Below are 19,021 nucleotides of genomic sequence, written 5' to 3'. Positions count from 1 at the left end.
CTGTTAGACTGCACGTCTAACTACGTCTGTTAGACTGTACGTCTAACTACGTATCCATTTGACTACACGTCTATCTACGTTTGTTAGACTACACGTCTAGCTACGTATCTGTTAGACTGCACGTCTAACTACGTCTGTTAGACTGCACGTCTAACTACGTATCTGTTAGAATGCACGTCTAACTACGTCTATTAGAATGCACGTCTAACTACGTATTTGTTAGACTGCACGTTTAATTACGTCTGTTAGACTACACGTCTAACTACGTATCTGTTAGACTGTACGTCTAACTACGTCTATTAGACTGCACGTCTAACTACGTATATGTTAGATTGTACGTCTAACTATATATCTGTTAGACTACACGTCTAACTACGTATCTGTAGACTGCACCTCTAACTACATCTGTTAGACTACACGTCTAACAATGTTTGTTAGACTACACGTCTAACTAAGTATCCGTTAAACTACACGTCTAACTACGTCTGTTAGACTGCACGTCAAACTACATATCTGTTATACTACACGTCTAACTACGTCTTTTAGATTGTACGTCTAACTACGTATCTATCAGACTGCACGTCTAACTACGACTGTTAGACTACACGTCTAACTACGTATCCGTTAGACTGTACGTCTAACTACGTCTGTTAGACTTCACGTCTAACTACGTGTTTGTTAAACTGCACGTCTAACTACGTTTCTTTTAGACTACACGTCTAACTACATATCCGTTAGACTACACGACTAACTACATTTGTTAGATTGCACGTCTAACTACGTATCTATTAGACTGTACGTCTAACTACGTATCTGTTAGACTACACGTCTAACTATGAATCGATTAGACTACACGTCTAACTACGTCTGTGAGACTGTACGTCTAACTACGTATCCGTTTGACTGTATGTCTAACTATGTCTGTTAGATTACACGTCTAACTAAGTATATGTTAGACTACACGTCTAACTACGTATCTGTAAGACTACACGTCTAACTACGTTTGTTAGACTGCACGTCTAACTACGTCTGTTAGACTGCACGTCTAACTACGTCTGTTAGACTGTACGTCTAACTACGTATCCATTAGACTCCATGTCTATCTACGTCTGTTAGACTATACGTCTAGCTACGTATCTGTTAGACTGCACATCTAACTACGTCTGTTAGACTGCACGTCTAACTACGTCTGTTAGACTGCACGTCTAACTACGTATCTGTTAGAATGCACGTCTAACTACGTCTATTAGAATGCACGTCTAACTACGTATTTGTTAGACTGCACGTTTAATTACGTCTGTTAGACTGCACGTCTAACTACGTATCTGTTAGATTGTACGTCTAACTACGTCTATTAGACTGCACGTCTAACTACGTATATGTTAGATTGTACGTCTAACAACATATTTGTTAGACTACACGTCTAACTACGTATCTGTAGACTGCACCTCTAACTACGTCTGTTAGACTACACGTCTAACAATGTTTGTTAGACTGCACGTCTAACTAAGTATCCGTTAAACTACACGTCTAACTACGTCTGTTAGACTGCACGTCAAACTACATATCTGTTATACTACACGTCTAACTACGTCTGTTAGATTGTACGTCTAACTACGTATCTATCAGACTGTACGTCTAACTACGACTGTTAGACTACATGTCTAACTACGTATCCGTTAGACTGTACGTCTAACTACGTGTCTGTTAAACTGCACGTCTAACTACGTTTCTTTTAGACTACACGTCTAACTACATATCCGTTAGACTACACGACTAACTACATTTGTTAGATTGCACGTCTAACTACGTATCTATTAGACTGTACGTCTAACTACGTATCTGTTAGAATGCACGTCTAACTACGTATCTATTAGACTGCACGTCTAACTACGTATGTGAGACTGTACGTCTAACTACGTATCCGTTTGACTGTATGTCTAACTATGTCTGTTAGATTACACGTCTAACTAAGTATATGTTAGACTACACGTCTAACTACGTATCTGTAAGACTACACGTCTAACTACGTTTGTTAGACTGCACGTCTAACTACGTCTGTTAGACTGCACGTCTAACTACGTCTGTTAGACTGTACGTCTAACTACGTATCCATTAGACTACACGTCTATCTACGTCTGTTAGACTGCACGTCTAAATACGTATCTATTAAACTGCACGTCTAACTACGTCTGTTATACTACACGTCTAACTACGTATTTGTTAGACTGCACGTCTAACTACGTCTGTTAGACTGCACGTCTAACTCAATGTGTCTAATAGCCAATCAGTCTAATGAACCTCATTCAGACTTAGTCTAATATAACATGTTTTAGATACACCTGCAACAAAAACAATTAGACGTCTTAGTTTATGTTTTATACCAACTCATCATCAAAATTCCATTAGTTAGAATACTTTGACCTTTAGTCAAAACAATCTGACCCCACACATCTCGACCAATCAGAAGGTAAGTTCTCCTTCTTTAGAAACATTTAAGGATGTTCTCATAGCAGTCAACTTTTGCCTTAAATGCTTCTGCATGTTTTCAAAAACATCTTTCTCATAAAAAATCGGGGCATGATTGCAGGTAGAAGCTCACGCTTCTCAAATCATGCTCTTGGAATTTTTGGAAAACTGATCAGATACTTTTCAAAAGAATTAAATTTCACTTAAAAACTGGTCAGTATTTTATCCATTATGTGCATGAGAAATCAATGGATAAAAAGTCAAGTACGCTAAACCGGACAGTTGTCTCCGGTTGAGATTGGTTAAATCAACTTACCAAATTATCTGTATACAAATCAAGCGATTCAAGTGATTTGGATAAAATATATGGAATTATTTTATAAACCGGATAACTACTACCTAACCAGCAGTACTTATTTAGAATTAAATAATCTATCTCAACCGGTCATGAAAACCAACTGATTATGTAAATATTAATTTCGGTTAGTTTATTTTTTGGTCAACATGTGACAGCTGCACAATATTTGTCATGCATGCTTGAAAATAATCCTATAAAAAATAAAAGAATCTAAATCTCAAACAACGTGAAAACACGTGTGTATCACTGTTAAGAGAAAGACCAACACTCCACCTAAACAATATATTTTGAAAATATAACAAATATATGATTCTCATCATTACCTCTATTGGAAATAACAAGTATGTCTAACTAAAAATATAAAACCTCTAAATATGCTAACCGATCCCTGGTTGTTTAAATACCACATCTCTTTTCACCTTTAATCATACTCGCAATGATACTTAAGAGAATCATCAAGCAAATGCATTGCTTTCTTGCAAACAAAGTTCTTCTCGACGATTTTGAATCAGTTTCTCAATCTGAAGACGTTGAAATTCAATGTCTATTTTGATCTCTTGAAAATTCCGGTCTAAAAATTCTTGGAGGACCGGTACGTCATTGACTACAATGTAGTAAATGAATTTTTTAGCACTGCTAAGGTCATTCAAGGGGATATTATCCTCGCTCAAGTTCACGGTAAACCTATTTTCTTTAGTGAGATAGATTTGGCACTGAGTTGCGGTTTACCCACAGAAGATTTCACCGACCTCACATTCCCTCCAATGGTCATCAATGAGATGCGCCATCATTTTTCGGGCTTTATGACTTCGATCAATACTTGGGGACCCAAGAGCTCCCTTCAAAATGAGTTCCAAATTTTGAGTGAAATACTGAGAAAAAATGTTCTTGCCAAGATGAACACTCAACAATACACCCAGAAAATCTTTGAAATAATGTTTGCCATCACCGAAGGCACTTCGGTGAATTGGTCCCAGATTATATTCAACAATCTGAAGGAGATGATCATCTCCAACAAAGGACAAACTAGATATGCTCCCCAACTATGCGGGATGTTCTTTGACATCAAGGTCTATCGAACCGGCTGCTGACAAAGGATAGAATCCAAGCAAGCCTTCACCGGATGGATAAAGAAAAAGCCAGAAAACTCTGGTTATTGGTCCATCCCATTATTAGTTCTAGGATTCATCTGTTTTTAAATTTTGTATCTCAAATCCATAACGAATATTTTGTTGGTTTTTCGGTTATGCTGTCTATCGGCTTTAATGAAATACGTTCTTAAAAATTCGGCTTAAAATATTACAATGCTAAACTTATAACCGGGCACACTCTCAAGGAGAAGCTACCACTTCTCAAGCTTAAACGGAACATTTTAAAAACAAAACCCACAATTAAATACTTTTCAAAAATCTTGACCGGTCAACAAAGGCAGGCAACCTACATTACACTTTTCCAAGACACATTCTTGAAAAAGGAATATTTTGCTCATGTCTCAAAAAGCATTCAATTTGGGAATTTTGACAAGATATCTCATAACGGATAAATCTTCTCAATAAATGAAGACATTAAATTCTTTCAAAACCATTCAACTATTTAAGGAACACTTCATCACACATAAAAATCACAACATATTTTGTCTCTCTTTCTAGATTTAAACTTCTTTCTCTCAAAGCTCTCAAGATAAACCCAAACCTTCGATCATCTCTAATCATTGATTTCGAATCTGTTTTAACCTCTAGAACAAGAGGAATCATCTTTGAACCTCTAGTCAACTGCGGTCTTCGGAAGTTTTTGGAAGGATCCGATTCCATTCTGGAGTCAGAAGTACTCGATTTCTTCGATCATGCCACTATCTTGGAAGATGAAAGGATTATGGTCTTTGTGCAACAATTACCCTTCCTAATCTCGGAACAACAACATGAAGAAGATGATCGAATCCACTAGAAGAAGGGTCGGCTATGCGCCTTAGATTAGACGGTACATTTGCTCTATCATTCCATTGTCAGATCTTAAACCGGGAACCCCGGTTAGTCCGGCCAACATCCTGACCGAAGAATCGGTGGAAAGATGGATCCAATGAATAAAATCAAGGCCTTAATGATTCTAATTTATAGTCGGCCATTTTGATGTACCACTGGTTGTTCTATCTAACTGAACCATGTTTGCATGTCTTTAAAAAAATGAAATTGTTTTACTTAAATGAACGTGCATTATTTCATTTCAGTTCATTATTCTTCGGTTCAGTTTCAGTTCGGTTTAATTCAAAATCGGCTTAATTTAATTTGGCTTAATTTCAAATTTACCGCTTAAAATTACCATCAAACATGTTTATTGCGCACTAATTATCATCCGCATTTACCACTGATTCTTACCGCTAAAAAGTTACCGCAGTAATTTTTGGGGGGGAAATTGGTGCCTTTTTGTTGAAAGGATGTGACGGTTCGGTGATATAACCGCCATGTCCATCACATATATAAAGAGATTGTGTATATTATTTCAGTTACAACACTTTATCTCTCTAAGAAATTTCTTTTGCTCTCAGATTTCATCATCTCAAATCTTCTAAGTTTTTCTATATTTATACTATGAGACGTGATAGTGCACTCTTTTTTCATATCATTCAGGTTGATTTTGAGGAGATTCAAAGCAATGGAACGGAGGAGGTTCGAAGGTTAATGGATGCGATCAAGAATTAGGGGCTGGAGTTCTTCTTTGGAGGTCCATTCGTCCTGCATTAGGATGAAGTTAAGGTGCTCTTCGAGAATGCCAAACTGAAGAAGAAGGTTATCCATGCAATGGTGGGAAGTAAAAATTTTCAGATAACGGAGGAGGTGTTCACACAGGCCCTTCATCTTCCAACAGAGGGGAACGGCTTGATAGACATGTTTTGGGAGTTGTCCAATTGACACTAGCCAAGACGGTTGCTCACAATGTAGGAAAGGAGAAGACCACCATGGGTCTGATGAATGCTCTTTCGGATATGTATGAGAAACCATCTGCTAACAATAAGGTACATCTAATGAAAAGACTCTTTTACATAAGAATGGTTGATGGTACTTTTGTTACTACTCATTTGAATGAATTCAATACAATTGTGAATCAATTTCTATCTGTTGAGGTTGATTTTGAGATGAAATTAGTGCCCTAATTTTGCTAGCATCTCTACTAAATCGCTGGAAACCTATGAGGGAAGCAATTAGTATGTTAGGATCGGGGTCCGGCTTTTAAGGGAGAACGCTTAATAGTTCGGTTATAAACTAGAACCACTTCTTAACACTACACAAACTGTCACAAACCTCTTGAACCGGGTTCAAGTGCGGAAATGGTTTGTTTCAGCTTGAAGCAACACACAGTTCGGTTTGGAAATTATTTAGAAGGAGATATTGGTTTGAGGAGAAAGCTGGTTTGGTTTAGGAAGTTATTAGTTATTTTGGTTCAGTTTAAGTGTTTCGGTTAGGTTTGAATGAGTAAACCGAAATATGTAAGTAAAGAACACGAGACAGAATTTTATGGATGTTAGGAGTTTAATCTCCTACGTCACCCCTTCTTCTCAAACAGTGAGAAGGATATTCACTAAGGAATATTACACCACCACAACATACAATCCGAACGAGTCTTATTTATTACTCGTCGGTTACACCACTCATAATGATGTAATACAATACTTTTATTCAATAGTAAAATACACACACAATAAAAAACACTTTCGGGAATTTCAATCACTGTTCGAGGTCGTGCGTAAGATCTTATGTTGTTGTTGCTTCTCTCTTGTATGAGTTTTTTCGTAGTGATCTCACGCGTATGTCTCTTAGGCACTATGAGCTTCTATTTATAAAGAAAAATATGACAACGATCATAATTTTCTCTCTCCGCTGGATTGGTCATCTGAAGCCGCGTCGGTCAGGCATAGAGGATTGCGTGCACGCTTTGTCATTTTGGACACTTGGCAATCATGCACTTAGGTCGGCTTGCATTTTGGACAAATGGCATACATGCACTAGGTCTGCCGCTTGAATCAGATGTTGTTTAAAGATTTAGATAAACAGTTCATCATTGTTTTTCGTTGTATGCTTCTGATCCGGATCTTTTTTTCTTGTGCATTTCCAAGAAATCTCTATATCATCATATTACGTCATCTTCTCAGGTTCGTCAACTTTCAAAGTTTTCCGTTGAGCTTTTATGATCTTCAATAAAGAGTGAGTCAGCCGGATGAATCAGTCGAATGATGATATTTTTACTAGTCGATCCGGTTGAAGAAGTTCAACCGGTTTCACAGACTATGACCGGATCATTGAGTCATGTACTTCAGTCGGTATGATGCGGCTTGATCTGTACCTACACAGGAAGATTGAGATTGATTAAGTTCTTTGACCGGTTAAAATTAATCTACTTAATTTTTCTAATAATTTCTCGCTTTTTGATTATTTAGAATAAATATTCAAAACTTGTAATTTATGGCCGGTTGAAAAATTAACTTCATTAATTTTTCTAATAATTTCTCCCTTTTTGATTATTTAGAATAAATATTCAAAACTTATAATGTATGGCCGGTTTAAAAATTGACTTCCTTAATTTTTTATTATTTTTAACAATTTCTCCCTTTTGATAATTTTCAAAGAAAAGTTTCAAAATATGTTGTTTGTAGGAATAGTAGTTAAAATATGTGTCGGATGATCCTAACTATTTGAGAGATTTGATTTTTCAAAAACTAGCTTCATAAACCGTGAGAAAGTAAGCGAGAAAATCGAAGTGATAAGTTCATAAGTTAGAACAGAAAGAAATAAAACTGAATAAATGAATTATGGGTCGGATGATCCTCCCTTTTCTTGTTCTTTGCGCTTTTTCTTTCATGCTCTACTTTCCATTCTCTTTCTCTCCTATCCACGTCCAAGAACCAACCGATTATGAGACTTGGTCTTTCGGAAGTGAAGCCGTTGAAGTTGAGGAAGCCACCTGCCGGTCTGGATGGTCGAAGCGGGGAAGCGGTTGATGTTCCCTGACTTGTCGATAGAGCCGATGATGTTATTGCAGCTTTCTTCTTCCTTGGTTGTAGAGGATTTTCATCCTTTTCTTCTTCACCGGTGATTGGTCTGTTTGGGTGATCATCCGGTTGTGGACCTTGAAGACCACTTTGTTCTACCCGAGACATCAGTTCGACTATCTTCTTTCTTTTAGCCTGATGCCTTGTCACCATTCCTTCATCTTGAACAGGTTCAATTTGTTTTTGTTTCGCCTTTTCTCCCTTATCAAATTCCTGGTCTAATCTAAAGTCCTTGTCTTCCAGTTCTTTTCTCAACCGTTCTTGTTTTTCCTATTCGACTTGGATACGGAGGGCTGTTTCCGCATCAGCTTGGATTTGTTCTTGAGTGTTAGCCGCTTTTACCTTTGTCAGTTCCTCAATTTGAGCCGCCATAACTTGCATCATTTCTAGAAGCGGAGCGGTTGATGATTCAATTGTTGCTTTAACCGACTCAATCAATTCAACTATTCAACTTTGAGGGTGGTGGTTCTAGCTTCCGTGACGTTGTGCCATTCATTCATTGAGGTGGCGACCGCATTGTCAATGATATCCTTAATATTCTCAGATGTGTATTCAATTTCTTGACTTGGTTGGGTATGAACCGACATTGCAATTTTCGATTTCTCTTGACCGGTCGAATCTTTATCCTTGGAAATAGAGTGAGAAGTAGACTTACTTGGGGAGATGTGGTTGTCGGCTTTCTCCTCATTTGACCGCGGTTGAAGTTCTTTTTGCTAGTCCCTTGCCGTTTTGGAGCATTTACCGATATCAAAAATTGGCTTACTCTTGTAATCTTCCGGATGCGAGAGACAATCTTTGCATATTTCTTTTAATTCTTCCTCCAACCGTTCGATGTTTAGAATGATATCATTCTTCACTTTGCTAAATCGTTCAATCATTATCTTTTCAACCTCGGTTGGGTTCCCTTGAACATCACTTAATGCTTCATTCAACGTTTTCAGACTAGAGTCCCTCTTGCCAGGACCATTGAAACGACATCGGTTTTCGCAAGATCGAAGGCTTCCTTTTCTATTACCAACAGTTCCGACCAGTACTTATTTTCAGTGAAGTCGGGAAGCATGTGTGAGAATTTTGTTTCACTTCTGATACTGCACAAAAAGTGATAAGGGCGGGTTATTCCTTCAACCGCTTCGTCCAGATGAATTAGTAGTTGCTGAAATATAGCCTCAATTTCCTGTTCAGAAACCGGAAGAACTGATTCCAGTAGGATTTCGTGTTGTTCTGGTCCTTGAGGAGTCAGACCAGTTGACCCTTCTGAGATCCGTTTCCTCCTTGCACTAGAGGATCATCCTTAGCTAATTCTTGTGTTTCATTATTACCCGGATTTGAACCTTCCGGCGTAATAGATTTGTTGACTGGCCCTTCTTGAGCCGGTTTTGTGTTAGATCCGGTTGGGATAGAGTCTCCCACAGCCGGACCGGATGAATGTCTTTCTTCATTATCCCCCTCTCGCACCGGAGGCATTTCTGTTTCAGCAATGGCCATTTCCTTGGCCGGATTTATTGTGATCTGATTAGTTGCACCAACCTGATCAGTTTTCTCAAGAACACTTGTCACCTCGTCTTAATTAGCACGATTGACATCTTGTACCACATTATCTATGGCTTCCGAAGTTCTCACCCTAACACTCTCTATCGTATTCCTAACCGATTTAGAGTGAACGGAGTGAATACTAACCTCTTCAGCCGGAGGAGAGGATGAATGGATAGGAACCGGAATGTCAATGTTGATAGGAATGTGGTGAAATAGTGGATTGGATAGCCGAGGAGATCGCTCGGGAGATGAAGTTCTCTCAAATTCATTAGACTTGCTAGCCGCTTTCTTCGCAGCAGGCTTTTTGGTTCTCTGAGCTGATTTTGATCTTTAGATATTGCAGAACTTTCCCTATCGGTATGGCGTAAGCTTGAAATCGATCGTTCGTCTTTGCAACCACTTCGCATAGTTGCTCGAATAATACACAACCCCAATAAATTTTGTCACCGCGGACTATACCCATCATCATCTCGAGTTTCAGCCGGGTCATGTTGTCGAAATTTCCTCATTTTCCTTGTAGGGATTTGGAGACTATATCTAGAAGCCACCGGAATTCTGGCTTCAGTTTGTTCATCCGGCTGGTGTGATTCACCAAGTCACCCGCATCCTTCGAAATTGCTTGCCGGACCACCGCAAAGTCGGATTTTGATAAACCAGTTCGGAAATCCCTTCCGTCATTTGGTAAACCGAGAGCTTTAGCAAACAACTCCTCGGTGATTTCAAAAGTGGTGTCACACACGATGGCAATGATGGTTCGTTTTGTCAAACTTTCCTAGCTGAAGAACTCCAGGACTTCATTCTAATGAAGAACAAACAGACCAGATAGGAACGTCTCCAACCCAGATTCCTTCAAAGACCCGATCAAGGCCTTGTATTCGCTGGTTCCATTTTCTTCGATATCTTTGAAGTCGACCTACAAGATGTAAGTGAAGAGTGCGTTATCTCGTCCCATGGTGATTGATAGAGATTTCTAAGAAGATCTGGAGAGATAAGAATGTAGAAATGCTTTGGAAATTTTTAGAGAGAGAGAGCGTGAATGAATAATTATTCAACTTCCGATTTATATAGGAGGCGGTTTCTTGACAGTTAAGAAACTGAACCGTCACTTCGTTCCTAGTTTTGGTGCCAAAATTTCCCTCCAAAGGTTACTGCGGTAACTGTTGGCGGTAAATTAGGGTGGTAAATTTGAGCGGTAAAGTAGGGGCGGTAAACTGTTGGCGGTTATTTTTGAAGTTTGGCCAAATGTTAAGTCGAAATTTAAGTTTAACCGATGTTTTGGTTAACCGGAAGATTTTATGTTTAACCGAAGTTTTGGTAAACCGGAAGAATTATGTTTAGCTGGAGTTTTGGTAAACCGGAAGAATTATGTTAAGCCGAATAGTAAGCCGGAATAGTTAAAAAGTGAAGGATTGTTAAATTTAAATTGATAATAGATGAAATAGTCATCCGATCGTACAACAAAATGATCGTGATGACTGAAAATGAATCGGTACAATAGAAATTTATCAACGACTTTCGATTCTTACAATCCAGCTTTCCAGCATTTCGTTGGTCAGCGTGTTTGCCGGTCCTACTAGGATTCCGGGTCCGAGATTTGGAATGACAGAACGAATGAACTGGGTGATTTGAGGAGAGAAGCCGATTCTTCTCCTGCAAGTCGTGATATGCCCTTTTAGGTTGTTGAAGATGAAAGTGGTCCAGTTTACGGGTGAGTAGCCTATTATGGCGATCATGAGGTCACTCACTTGGCGAGAGTAATTTTGATTTGCCATTCAGCCCAGGATTGACCGCTGGATCAAGTCCTGGAGGATCTGGAAGTGGGGAGCTAGGTCATCTTTCAGACCGTAGCATCCAACCTTGTGACTGCTACCGGAGAGAATGTGCGCATAACGCTCATTTTCTTCAACCAGAGGAGAAGGGAAATTAGAGAACCCCTTAGTTGGAAGGTTGAACAGTTCTGCAAAAGACTTTTCAGTGAGCCGGTATAACTCACATTCAATGTAAGTGGTGATGCTGTCATCATCCCTTACTTGTGCGTTGTTGAAGAATTTGTGCACCTCCTCCTCCAGGATGGTGTCTGATCCCTGAAGAAAATTTTGTAAACCAGAGTAAATCAAGGGATTTATCAGAACCCTGTCGAGTTTGTGTTCAAGAACAGATTCGAAATCAACAATGATGGAGTTTTGAAGATCAACATTCATTTTGAAGGACAAAGAGAGAGTTGTGATATAGTGGTGAAGGTTCAAAATATAGAGATAGAAATATGTTTTCAAAATGTGATTTGTTTGAAGAGGAGTGATGTCTTTATATAGGGCGGGCGGTTAGAAAGCATTTAATGAGAAGATTTTGAAAATTTTGACCGTTTATGTATTGTCAATAAATGCTTGATGCCGTTTCAAAAGAATAATCTGTTTAGAAGAGGTGCGATGTAGACTGACTAGTCTATCCGGACTAGGCACACCTTTTTGGGAAATAGATATGCTTATTTCCAAGAATGAGTTGAGACTGTTCGGTGTAGGATATTTTTTAGAATATTAATGTTTTTATGACTTAAGATTTTGGCTAAAAGAGGAAAGGAATGATTTTCATTAAGAGTGTACCAAGTCGGTAGTACAACAAAATTACCGGTTCGGTAAGGTGAGAAAAACATATGTCATAGTTCGGTTAAAAACAAGAGAAGATTAAACATTGGATGACCCAACGGTTGAAGTCTTCTTAGCTGTTGCCTTGTTCCATCTGTCGATCATCTCTTGAACTCTCTCCTTGGTTAGCACATGCTTCGGATGGAGAGTGACACATGGGCCGGAGTGGATGTCAAGACTGGCGCAGAAACCGCTCAGTTGGGGAGCGTAGCCGGTTTTGTTGACGTTGATCATCCTTTTTCATATTATTGAAGATTATCCAGGACCAGTTCACCGGGGTGCCAACCGTGATGGCAATCATCATCTCAAAAACTTGATGGGTGTAGTAGTATCTCTTTTCCCTACCAGAACTGATTTTCCCAAAATCTCGCTGAGAATCTAGTACTTGTGAGAGAGGTGACTCTTAGAACCCCAGGTTTTGACCGGAATGTTAGAGCCTGAGAACAAGTGACACATTTCTTCAATGGTCACTGGAGAGTATGTAAGGTCGGTTACCCCTTCATTTGGTAAACCACAATATTCAGCGAAATCCGTCTCGATGAATAGGAAAGTTTGGTTGTAGACTTGCGTTAGTATGATATTCTGGTGCACTTCCTTAGCAGTCTCAAAGAATTTATCGACAACTTGACAGTCGTTGATGAAACGATTTTCTAAGAATTTTCTTAGCCCGGTTCTTTCAAGGGCAAGAAACAACTCCTTAATGCTATAATTTTCATATTGATAGATTGAGTCGAAGTCGGCTAGAAGAATCTTCTTACAGAGTGGAGAAGTGTTCATGTTCTTTAGATTATCTTTGCTTAAGTATTTTTATCGATAATGTTCTTGTGAAATGTTTGAGATATGAGGGGTTGTTTAAATAGCCAAGGGTTCGGCTAGGTTAGGGATGTGGGCGTGCTTAATGATGTCATCAAGTAATTAGTATGAGGTTAACTTGTTTAGATGTACAATGGTTAGTTCCAATGTAGTGGTAATGATGGCTAAAGATTTTCATGATTAAAATAAATATATGGAGGAAATGTTAGTCTTCTTCTCTTGATGATGGATACGTGTCGTCATCTCGATTGAGGTAGACTGTTTTATGATTTATAGGTTCCATTATCAAGGCATGCATGAAAACGTGGTCAACCGTCCCAAGTTAGCTGGAAAACTTCAGTTTACCGAAATCATGATACATTTTATTAGTTGGTTTTCCATGACTAGTTTTATCGAGATAGCTTATTACTTGTGAGAGAGGTGACTCTTAGAACCCCAGGTTTTGACCGGAATGTTAGAGCCTGAGAACAAGTGACACATTTCTTCAATGGTCACTAGAGAGTATGTAAGGTCGGTTACCCCTTCATTTGGTAAACCACAATATTCAGCGAAATCCGTCTCGATGAATAGGAAAGTTTGGTTGTAGACTTGCGTTAGTATGATATCCTGGTGCACTTCCTTAGCAGTCTCAAAGAATTTATCGACAACTTGACAGTCGATGATGAAACGATTTTCTAAGAATTTTCTTAGCCCGGATCTTTCAAGGGCAAGAAACAACTCCTTAATGCCATAATTTTCATATTGATAGATTGAGTCGAAGTCGGCTAGAAGAATCTTCTTAGAGAGTGGAGAAGTGTTCATGTTCTTTAGATTATCTTTGCTTAAGTATTTTTATCGATAATGTTCTTGTGAAATGTTTGAGATATGAGGGGTTGTTTAAATAGCCAAGGGTTCGGCTAGGTTAGGGATGTGGGCGTGCTTAATGATGTCATCAAGTAATTAGTATGAGGTTAACTTGTTTAGATGTACAATGGTTAGTTCCAATGTAGTGGTAATGATGGCTAAAGATTTTCATGATTAAAATAAATATATGGAGGAAATGTTAGTCTTCTTCTCTTGATGATGGATACGTGTCGTCATCTCGATTGAGGTAGACTATTTTATGATTTATAGGTTCCATTATCAAGGCATGCATGAAAACGTGGTCAACCGTCCCAAGTTAGCTGGAAAACTTCAGTTTACCGAAATCATGATACATTTTATTAGTTGGTTTTCCATGACTAGTTTTATCGAGATAGCTTATTTCGGTGTGAAGAAGTGCCGAACCGAATCGACATTTGTTCAGCATTAGAGTAAACTATTTGTTTTACAAAATCATTTGAACCACTCAATATATACATGTGATTTGGTAGTGTGAGTTTGTCAAGCTTAACCGGAGACATCTTTCCGGTTAACATCCTTGAGTGTTTTATTTCCTATTGAGGTACGGCTTGAGAAGCGAGAGCTTCTCCCTAAGCTCATGCCCCGGTTTTTCAAGATGATGTATGTTTGAAAGCATGCATTGATGTTTTATTGCATAAGTTGTTTACTATCTGTAAGTCCTAAGATATTTATGAAGTAAGAGAACTTAGCTTCCTGTAGCGGTTTAGTGAAGATATCAGCCACTTACTGTTCGGTTGAGACATACTCCAGCGGATGTGTTTTTGCTGTACATGCTCCCGAAGGAAATGATGTCTTATGTCAATGTGTTTGATTCTTGAGTAAAACACTGGATTATATGTGATTTCTATTGCGCTTGTGTTGTCACATAAGATTGGAGATTTTTCGGCAGTTACACTGAAATCCCTGAGTTTCTGTTGGATCCATAGAAGTTGTGCACAGCAGCTTCCGGCTTCTAGGTACTCCGCCTCTGCGGTTGAAGTTACAACTAAAGTTTACTTTTTGTTGTACCATGAGACCAGCCGGTCTCCTAGGAACTGACAAGTACCACTTGTACTTTTTCGATCAATTTTGTTGCCTGCATAGTCTGCATCAGAATAACTTATTAGATTAAAACCAGAGTCTTTTGGGTACCATAGTCCCACGTCTTGAGTTCCTTTCAAATATTTTAGAATCCTTTTAGCAGCGGTATAATGTGATTGCTTAGGATTGACTTGAAATCTCCCGCATACTCCGATCGCGAACAAGATGTCCGGTCGACTGACTGTTAGATATAGAAGTGAAACGATGACTCTTCGATATGGTGTTATGTTTACTACTTGACCGTCCTCGTCTTTGTCTAACTTCACAGATTCTTGGATGGACCTGAAGACCTAAGAAGAAACTCAATTCTCCCATCATACTCATTTGAAATTTATTAGTCATCATTTTTGAAAATTTATCACATAATTTTGGATTGGTTGATCCGAAAATAATATCATCAACATATATTTGAACAAGTAATATGTGTTCGTTTTTCTCAAATTTGAAAAGAGTTTTATCAACCGAACCTATTGTAAACTTTGATCAAATAAGAATACGGTTAATGTGTAGTATCAGGCTCTTGGAGCCTGTTTTAAACCGTAAAGGGCTTTGTTTAGCCGGTAAACATGATTCATTTGTTCTGGGCTTTTGAAACCTGGAGGTTGTTCGACATACACCTCTTCATTTATTTTACCATTTAGAAAAGCACTTTTAACATCCATTTGAAAAACTTTGAAATTTTTGAAAGCCGCAAATGCAAAAAATATTCAAATGGCCTCAAGTCTAGCCACAGGAGCAAATGATTCTTCGAAATCAATGCCTTCTTCCCGTTTGTAACCTTGAGCCACTAGCCGGGCTTTGTTCTTCGTAAGTAAACCGTCTTAATTGAGTTTATTTCTGAACACCCATCTTGTTGTTATAACTGATTTATGTTTCTGTCTTGGAACTAGGTAACAGACTTTATTTCTCTCAAACTCGTTTAGTTCCTCTTGCATTGCTAAAATCCATTCGGGATCTAGCAAAGCTTCATCCACATTTTTCGGCTCAATTTGTGATATGAAAGCTGAGTTTTCATATTTTTCCAAATTATGTTGCCTAGTTCGGATGGGTGATGGAGATGTTACCTATTACTAGTTCAAGAGGATGATTTTTATTCCTTCTGAGGTTTATCCTTAATGTGTCTTCCAAGCGTCCGGTTAACTGATCAAGGTTAGACGGATCAGTAGGCTAAACAGAGTCCGACCGACCGATTTCTTCAGTGGAAACTCAAGCGTCAACTTTCTACGGTAAAGCAGCTTGATCAGGCTGAGGTTCAGCATCAACCGCTTGATCATTGACAAACCGTCTATAGACCAGAACCTCATCTTTATCATCAGAATAGATATTGAAATTTTCCATTCTGTTGTGAAGGTCGAAGGGTAATGCAGTGTTTCGTTCAACCGATTCATCAAAAATAACATGAGATGTTTCTTCAACCGTTAAGGTTCTAGTGTTGTAAACTCTATATGTCTTGCTTACGGCTGAATATGCTAACATTATTCCTTCATCGGATTTAGCATCAAATGCGATCAAATAAGTTTTGTCATTGATGTGAACATAACACTTACATCCAAAGATCCTAAGATACCGGATGTTAGAACTTTGTCATGGTATATTTCAAAAGGAGTTTTAGTGAACCGTTTAGTAATTCAAGACCGATATTGAGTATAACATGCAGTATTGATAGCTTTAGCCCAATATTTTTGAGCAACACCTGAATCGACTACCATGGACCTTGCGGCTTCTTTGAGAGTTCAGTTTCTTCTCTAAGCCAGGCCATTTTGTTGAGGTGTTCTAGCACTAGACAACTCGTGCCTAATACCAGAATCATCAAAGAAAGTAGTTAAAGTACTATTTGTAAATTGGTTCCTCTATCACTTCTAATTCGGTTAATTTGGATAGATTTCACATTTTTTATCCTTAAAAATAGTTTGATCGGGTTTGGAGTAGCTTGATTTTTAGATTCCAAAAATGTTACCCAGGTGAATTTTGAATAATCATCAACAACTACCATGGTATAATGCATGCCTCCTAGACTTGTTACTCTAACCGGACCAAACAGATCTATATGTAAAAGTTATAAACATCGTTCAGATTGATAATTTCCATTGCTTTTGAAATATGATTTTATTTGTTTTCCCATTTGACATGCAACACATACTTTATCTTTCGAAAATTTGATGTTTGGAAAACCATGAACCAATTCCTTAGAGCATATGAGATTTATTGTTTTAAAGTTTAAATGGTTTATCCGTTTGTGCCAGAGCCAATTTGGATCATTCCCAGCTATCATGCAAACATGATTTTCAATTTTTGTTTTCCAATCAACTTTGTAAATGTTTCTCATCCGGTTTCCAGTTAGTAGTGTATCACCTTGATGATTTTTAACTATGCATGCATGTTTATGAAATTCAACCGTGTACCCTATATCACACATTTGACTTATACTTAACAAGTTAAAATGCAGGTTTTCCACTAAAAGCACGTTATTTATGGACAGGTTACTGTGGACAATCTTACCCTTGCCCACGATTCTACCTTTTGAGTTATCACCAAAAGTGATTATTGCTCCGGTTTCATGAATGATGTCGGCTAGAAGTCCATTGTTGTCGGTCATGTATCTTGAACACCGGCTGTCTAAGTACCATTCCGAGTTTTTCAACCGCTTGTTCCTCCTAACATACAAAAAATAAATATTTACACCTTTCTAGTACCCACATTTAGTTGGGTCCGTGGTTGATTAGTCCCTTTGGGATCCAGACTTTAATAAGTCGTGATAGAAAAATTAAGTAAGTTAATTTTTGAAACCGGCCAGAAAACTAAACTACTATTAACTTTCATGTGCAGTAGCAGACTGAGTCGTATAAACCGGCTGGAGACTGCATAAACCGGCTGAAGAATATATCAAAGCAATTCGGCTCCAGATGATCAAGTCATGATTAAGAGGAACCAGTTTCAAACATCCTCAACATTCCCAACAGACCAGCTAACAATGAAAAAGTTCATACTTCAGCCGGATCACACTACGAAAGAGTCAACCGAAAACTAAGAATTACAAAGATGACGTAATATGACGAAATAGACGTGTCTTGGGAAAATAAAAGAAGATAAGAACCGGATCAGAAGCATGCGATAAAGACAATGATGAATTGCTGATTCGAAGATCCGACTCAGACAGCCGGAAGGTGCATGACTAACACGTGTCCAAAACTGCAAGTCGGCGACGTCATCCATACATGATCGGTATATGCATGCTTGCCAAGTGTCAGGAAGTTGAAACGTGCATGCAACATCTCTAAACCGGCGTGACCTCGAACTGACCAATCCTACGGTGAGAGAAGAAAATGACCGTTGGGATCTTATTCACTATAAAAGGAAGACGAAGCGACCTCATTTATTACGGTTCTGAAATATTTTAAGAGAGAGAAAGAAATCTCACGCGCGATCCAAAACTATTGTTTCATTTACCGAAATCTTTATTGTGTTGTATTATTGTATTACATCAAGAGTGAGTTGGTGTAACCGACGAGTAGCGAGTTAGGCTCGATCGGCATTGTAATTGTTGTAACTTTGAAAGTTAGTGGAGATTCTTCTAATAATCTGAGAAGAAGGGGTGACGTAGAAGGGTTTGCTCCGAACATCCATAAAAAATCTTGTCTCGTGTCGCCTTACTTATTTTCTTGCTTATTTACACTAAAACCGAAACACTTTAACCGAAACATAATCCTACTCCTTAATCAAAACTGATCTATACATACTCCTTAAACCGACCCCTCACAAATCTCATCCAAGTCGTGTGTGTTGCTTCAAACTGAAACAGACATTTCCGCCCTTGAACCCGGTTCAAGAGTCTGTGACAGTTTGCGTAGTGTTGAGAACGGTTTTAGTCTTTAACCGGACTATCACCAAATTGTGTGTTGTGTTGTGTAAGCGGCTACCCTTCCAAAACCGGTACACCCCGGTCCTCCAAGGGCGTCCCCGATCCTAACAAGTCGGATTACTTTCCCAGTGATAGTTTTAATTGATTTTCCGGTACCCGGCTTGACAATTTCTTGTCTGCCGAATAGTACCTTATGTTGTCGTGATGGTGATGGTGTATTAGTTCTTTTTGAACGTGTATCGGTTTGTCTGTTTACTGGCCGGTTGGCTTTCCTTCTCTCAGGATGAAGTCATTTCTCCGAGTCGGCTGGACCTATATATTTTATCTCTTTTCCGGTTTTAAAC

The sequence above is a fragment of the Impatiens glandulifera genome, chromosome 4 (genome assembly GCF_907164915.1).
Source record: "Impatiens glandulifera chromosome 4, dImpGla2.1, whole genome shotgun sequence".
Taxonomy (NCBI): Eukaryota; Viridiplantae; Streptophyta; class Magnoliopsida; order Ericales; family Balsaminaceae; genus Impatiens; species Impatiens glandulifera.
This window is presented reverse-complemented; position numbering follows the sequence as displayed.